The following is a 6,985-nucleotide window of genomic DNA, read 5'->3' on the forward strand; positions in this document are numbered from 1 at the left end:
GTTTAAAGCCTGTAATGGAAAATAGTGGCCAAATTCAAAAATGGCACTTTTCTGCCATTTTGAAAAATATAACAAATTCTATAAAAAGTGATCAAAAGGTTGTTTAAAATGATAGCAATGAAAACGTGTCATCAAAAGTTGCAAAAAAATGACACCACCCACAGCTCCGTACACCAAAGTATAAAAAAGTTATCAGCGCCAGAAGGAACACTACCCCCACACAGTGAGGGACACTACCCCCACACAGTGAGGGACACTACCCCCACACAGTGAGGGACACTACTGCAATACAGTGAGGAGCACTACCCCCACACAGTGATGAACACTACCCCCACACAGTGATGAACACTACCCCCACACAGTGATGAACACTACCCCCACACAGTGATGAACACTACCCCCACACAGTGATGAACACTACCCCCACACAGTGATGAACACTACACCCACACAGTGATGAACACTACCCCCACACAGTGATGAACACTACCGCCATACAGTGAGGAGCACTACCCCCACACAGTGAGGAACACTACCGCCATACAGTGATGAACACTACCGCCACACAGTGAGGAACACTACCCCCACACAGTGAGGAACACTACCCCCACACAGTGAGGAACACTACCCCCACACAGTGAGGAACACTACCCCCACACAGTGAGGAACACTACCCCCACACAGTGAGGAACACTACCCCCACACAGTGAGGAACACTACCCCCACACAGTGAGGAACACTACCCCCACACAGTGAGGAACACTACCCCCACACAGTGAGGAACACTACCCCCACACAGTGAGGAACACTACCCCCACACAGTGAGGAACACTACCGCCATACAGTGATGAACACTACCCCCACACAGTGATGAACACTACCCCCACACAGTGATGAACACTACCCCCACACAGTGATGAACACTACCGCCATACAGTGAGGAGCACTACCCCCACACAGTGAGGAACACTACCGCCATACAGTGAGGAGCACTACCCCCACACAGTGAGGAACACTACCCCCATACAGTGAGGAACACTACCCCCACACAGTGAGGAACACTACCCCCACACAGTGAGGAACACTACCCCCACACAGTGAGGAACACTACCTCCACACAGTGATGAACACTACCGCCACACAGTGATGAACACTACCGCCACACAGTGATGAACACTACCCCCACACAGTGATGAACACTACCCCCACACAGTGATGAACACTACCGCCATACAGTGAGGAACACTACCGCCATACAGTGAGGAACACTACCCCCAGACAGTGATGAACACTACCGCCATACAGTGAGGAACACTACCCCCACACAGTGATGAACACTACCGCCACACAGTGATGAACACTACCGCCACACAGTGATGAACACTACCCCCACACCGTGAGGAGCACTACCCCCACACAGTGAGGGACAGTACTGCCATGTTCCTTTATTCTTCCATTTTGGCCATTTTGCTAATAAAGGGGGGAAAAATTAAAAAATTTCCCACGAATCACTGTAATCTTCGGATTTCTGATGAATCGAAGATTTCCTGAAATTCCAAACGAATTTAGAATCGTTAGAATCCATTTGCCCATCTCTAATTCTAAGATCACCACAGTTACAGTGCCTGGAGTACATTGCAGTATATGAGTAACAGTCCCTGATTTACCATGCATGATTTTGACGGTAGATTTCCTTTAAAGGACATCTACCACCAGGATGAAAGACTGTATGCAAATGAACCTGAGGGGCTCCAGGCTCCATTAACACCTATGGAGCCCCTCAGGGTCATTTGCATACAGTTTTTCATCCTGGTGGTAGATGTCCATTAAGCTTGTGGACTTGTCCTAAAATACTAAAAATTATCTCACTTGAAAGGATTTAATTCACAAGAGGTTAAATGTGATGTGGGTTGTCAGCTCAAAGTTAGTTACTAGCTTTTGCACAGACACAGGTATAATATGGAATTTTTTGTCTCTTCTACTTGAACAAATAAAACAGGTTTTCTTCAGCTTGTCGACGTAAACCAAAACAGTAATTTCTTTAGAAATGCCAAACTCAACAGTCTCACTAGGTCAATGAATATATAAGAGAGAAGATATCCTGGGTGGCACTACTCAGTGTGTGATTGTTTCAAAGATGTTAGTATTTTCAGACATCTGTTGAATTATGGGTCAGAAGTGTAGGAGGTAGGTGGTGCTCTAATTCTTAAAAGGTGAAACAGTCCAAATGCTTAGAAGAAATAGTAGAATGGCACTCACCACGCGATCTCCTTCCAATCCAGTTTATTGGTGTATACTTACAGAGACATCATATACATATGTAATTCCACAGGGAGGGGAGGAGGACAGCTGTTTCGCGCTTGTAGCGCTTCATCTGGCTTGCCTGTTCAAACACGTGAGACTGTGGCCATTTAAACCTGTACAAGACACACCCCTTTCTCAAGCTCGAGTTACTATTGGTGCTTTGCAGCTTAGTATTTCCTGCTACCAAATAACATCTCCGGTGCTTAAAAACGCATAGTTTATAGAATCGTATAAATTCCAAGTACTTACCACAGTCCAAGCGTGTGTCGCGACCCGTTCCCATTCAGCATCTGTCGCTTGGGAGGGACCGGCAGAGTAGCTCCAACCCAAAGATGGCACTGGCGCCTCGGCATTAGCCGTGGAGCCGCAAGTACTGGGGCGTGGCCTCAGTGCCACGTCCCTTCCTATTGACGTCAGCTGGGGAGGCGGATCGCGATCATCGCACTGGCTAGGAGTTTGTGCATGGCGTAGCGTGAGTTTCATGTTGTTTCCTATGGATACCAAGATAGAAGACATGACGCACCTTAGAGAGGCGCTTCAAAAGCTAATAAGTGGCGAAGGAATAAGAGCAAAATATGGGGTCAATAGTTGCGAGGGGGACCCCCGTAAGCGGGATAAATTCAACCCACCATGGGGGGCTCTCTCTCGCTATGAACTTATGTACAATGGCAACAGTTTCAATCTCATAATATTAAAAATTTCATTTATTAGAATCAAAATCTATGAGGATGTAGCAATGATGTATGGGACTATTGTTCAGCGGGAGAATGACAAGACCAGACACTCATGTCTAGTCTATCGTTAAGTCCTAAAGGTCCTAGGGCCCCAGTCCGTAGAATCCATCTACCTTCTTTCTGCAGTAAAAGGCGCTGTCTATCAGTTCCCCCTCGTAACACAGGAACTCGTTCTATGCCTGCGAAATTCTGTGCCTTTGGGGCTGAATGGTGTGTTCTCACATGTTCAATTAATTTCGGAGCTCCATAACCTGTCCTTAAGGATCTGACATTCTCCCCAAAACGTATATTCAGTTTCCTTATAGTTTTCCCTATGTAGAACCTCCCACAAGCGCAGAAGATTACATAGACTACAAAATCCGTTTTGTATGTAATAAGGTGATTCACCCTTATTGTGTGGCCACCACATGACACCTCTTTTGTTTTTATAAATTGCGGGCAGTGACTACAGCTGCCACAGGGGAAGTTCCCCCTAGGTGTACTTGATACTAACCAGGAGCCTGTGACGGGATTGAAGCCACTGGTCACTAACACCTATTTTATTGTCCTTCCTCTCCGAAATGTCACTAAAGGGCCTCTAGCTGCTAATTCCCCTAGTTCTTTATCAGCCTCAATTACGTGCCAGTCGGACCTGATTGCCGACTTAATCAGGTCTGCCTGGATTGTAAAGTCAAAGGAGAAGACAAACCTCTCATTATCTGTTTTACGTTTCTTCTTATTATGCTTATCTGTGTTTTGTGCTAACCTCCTATTCTTTCTAGCTCTTTCAAAGGCCTCTTCTATCAGTATTTCTGGATAGTCTCTTGCTAAAAGTCATTTCTTCAATTCCTGCGATTGTATTAGGAAACCTTCTTCTGCATTGTTTATACGGGACACCCTTACAAACTGGCTGTAAGGTACGGCCTTCTTTACTTATTGAGGGTGGTAGCTTTTAAAATGCAGGAGGGCATTTTTGGCATTCTTTCTGAAAACTCGTGTCTCTAATTTACCCCTTTTCTCTTCAACGTCTAAGAATTTTAGACGACTGCCCCCAATGTTGTATGTGAAACACATATTCATTGAATTGCATGTGTTCAGATATTGGACCATTCTTTGTAGTCACTGCTCGCCATTTATCAAAACAAAAGAGGTGTCATGTGGTGGCCACACAATAAGGGTGAATCACCTTATTACATACAAAACGGATTTTGTAGTCTACGTAATCTTCTGCGCTTGTGGGAGGTTCTACATAGGGAAAACTATAAGGAAACTGAATATACGTTTTGGAGAGCATGTCAGATCCTTAAGGACAGGTTATGGAGCTCCGAAATTAATTGAACATGTGAGAACACACCATAATTCAGCCCCAAAGGCACAGAATATCGCAGGCATAGAACGAGTTCCTGTGTTACGAGGGGGAGCTGATAGACAGCGCCTTTTACTGCAGAAAGAAGGTAGATGGATTCTACGGACTGGGGCCCTAGGACCTTTAGGACTTAACGATAGACTAGACATGAGTGTCTGGCCTTGTCATTCTCTCGCTGAACAATAGTCCCATACATCATTGCTACATCCTCATAGATTTTGATTCTAATAAATGAAATTTTTAATATCAAGAGATTGAAACTGTTGCCATTGTACATTAGTTCATAGCGAGGGAACGCCCCGATGGTGGGTTGAATTTATCCCACTTACGGGGGCCCCCCTTGTAACTATTGTCACTCAGAAAAGTGACACTTTAACTAGTTAATTAGTGGCCGGTACTACTATATACTTTGACCCTATATTTTGCTCTTATTCCTTCACTACTTATTAGCTTTTGAAGCGCCTCTCTAAGGTGCGTCATGTCTTCAATTTTGGTATCCCTAGGAACCAACATGAAACTCACGCTACGCCATGCACGAACTCCCAGCCAGTGCGATGATCGCAATCCGCCTCCCAGGCTGACGTCAATAGGAAGGGATGTGGCACTGAGGCCACGCCCCAGGACTCGCGGCTCAATGGCTAATGCCGAGATGCCAGCGCCATCTTGGGGTAGGCGCTACTCTGCCGGTCCCTCCCAAGCATCAGGCGCTGAATGCAAACGAGTCGCGGCACACGCTTGGACTGTGGTAAGTACTTGGCCTTTATACGATTCTATAAACTATGCGTTTTTAAGCACTGGAGATGTTATTTGGTGGCAGGAAATACTAAGCTGTGAAGCACCAATAGCAACTCAAGCTTGAACAAGGGGTGCGTCTTGTTCAGGGTTAAATGGCCACAGTCTCACATGTGTTTGAACAGGCAAGCCAGATGAAGCGCTACAAGCGCAAAACAGCTGTCCTCCTTCCCTCCTTGTGGAATTACATATGTATATGATGTCTTTGTAAGTATACACCAATAAAATGAATTGGAAGGAGATCTCGTGGTGAGTGCCATTCTACTATTTCTTCTAAGCATTTGGATTTTTTCCTACAAACCTTCAGGAAGTTTTCCTCCCACAGCCAATGAAGGCCTGCAGCTTTATCATACAGTTCCCCCCTTATCTGCCACATGGTAGGTAAAACTTGTAGTGGAGAACATTTATGACCTTTACCACCCAGACTTTCTGGTCACTCCATAAAAAACTGAACAACAGACTCCATAGAAAGTACAAATGGCAGATGTATAAATATTAAAATATAACTTTTATTTGTAATATTAAATAGATAAAATGAATAGGGCAAAAATTGTTTAGGTAAAAGGCCGATGGTCAGGAGACCTAAGAGGCACACCGGCAGCTGTGCGTTGAGGAGAGGATGCCGGAGCGTCTGTCGTATTTAGCAGAGATGGTTGACGTGTTGCTCCGTGGTGGTCTGTGTAGTCACTGAACAGAGGGTAGATCCTGGGCTGAACAGAAGGAGCCAATGTGGAATCTTCGTCCAGGTAGGTGGTCACAAATACTCAGAGATATATACACAGTGTGGAGATATCCAGGGATAAAGAGACGCACTCGTTGAGATGTGGAGTGCGGGGGGTCCCTATTAGGCCCTAACAGGGGCTGAGTGAGGGCCCTAGGTGTCCCTGGATAGTCCTAAACTTGGGACAGCAGCCCTAAATGGCCGCTGTCCCGACTGGAACCTTCCTCTGTCCTCGACCTACTGACCCTAGATAGGGAGGGGAGGAAGGAGGGGGGGGTGTTTTTATATTTGGGCTGCTACTGTGTTAGTCACGGTCGTGTGCCCACAGTACAGAGACAAGTGCATTTAATAAAAGAAAAGGTTATAAGACAAGGTTAAGGTACGAATCCCTTAGTGATATATATACACATAGTCTTGTTATAAGTCATGGGACAAAGATATACTATGTGCTATATGGAGTAAGGTCAGTCTTCCCTACATGCCATGTTTCGCCTAAGGAATATAGGCTCATCAGGGGAAATAGGACCTATTGGGAAAATAACGAAAAAGACACCAGGGTCATAAGGTGAGGTAGGCAGAAATATTGGTGTCGTAAAACCAATAGTTAATGCTTACCCTTACTGTATAAGATGAGGATATATTGGCTCCTTCTGTTCAGCCCAGGATCTACACTTTGTTCAGTGATTACACAGACCACCGCTGAGCAACATGTCAACCATCTCTGCAGCAGACGCTCCGGCATCCTCTCCTCAATGCACAGCTGCCGGTGTGCCTCTTAGGTCTCCTGACCATCGGCCTTTTGCCTAAACAATTTTTGCCCTATTCATTTTATCTATTTAATATTACAAATAAAAGTTATATTTTAATATTTATAAATCCGCCATTTGTACTTTCTCTTAAGCTCCACTAGGTGGATGGGAACTCACGTTACCCACCCAGTGTACTCCTCTTTGAACAACAGACTGTGTTATATAATGCCACTGCATATGACTTCTTGATTTTTTACATCACTGAGGCCAGTCACAATTTTCCTACTTGCCCTCTTACAATGGGTTAAACATGGTACATGCTGATGGAGAGGCTACAAGT

This window comes from Engystomops pustulosus, chromosome 10 (assembly GCF_040894005.1).
Source record: "Engystomops pustulosus chromosome 10, aEngPut4.maternal, whole genome shotgun sequence".
Lineage (NCBI taxonomy): Eukaryota > Metazoa > Chordata > Amphibia > Anura > Leptodactylidae > Engystomops > Engystomops pustulosus.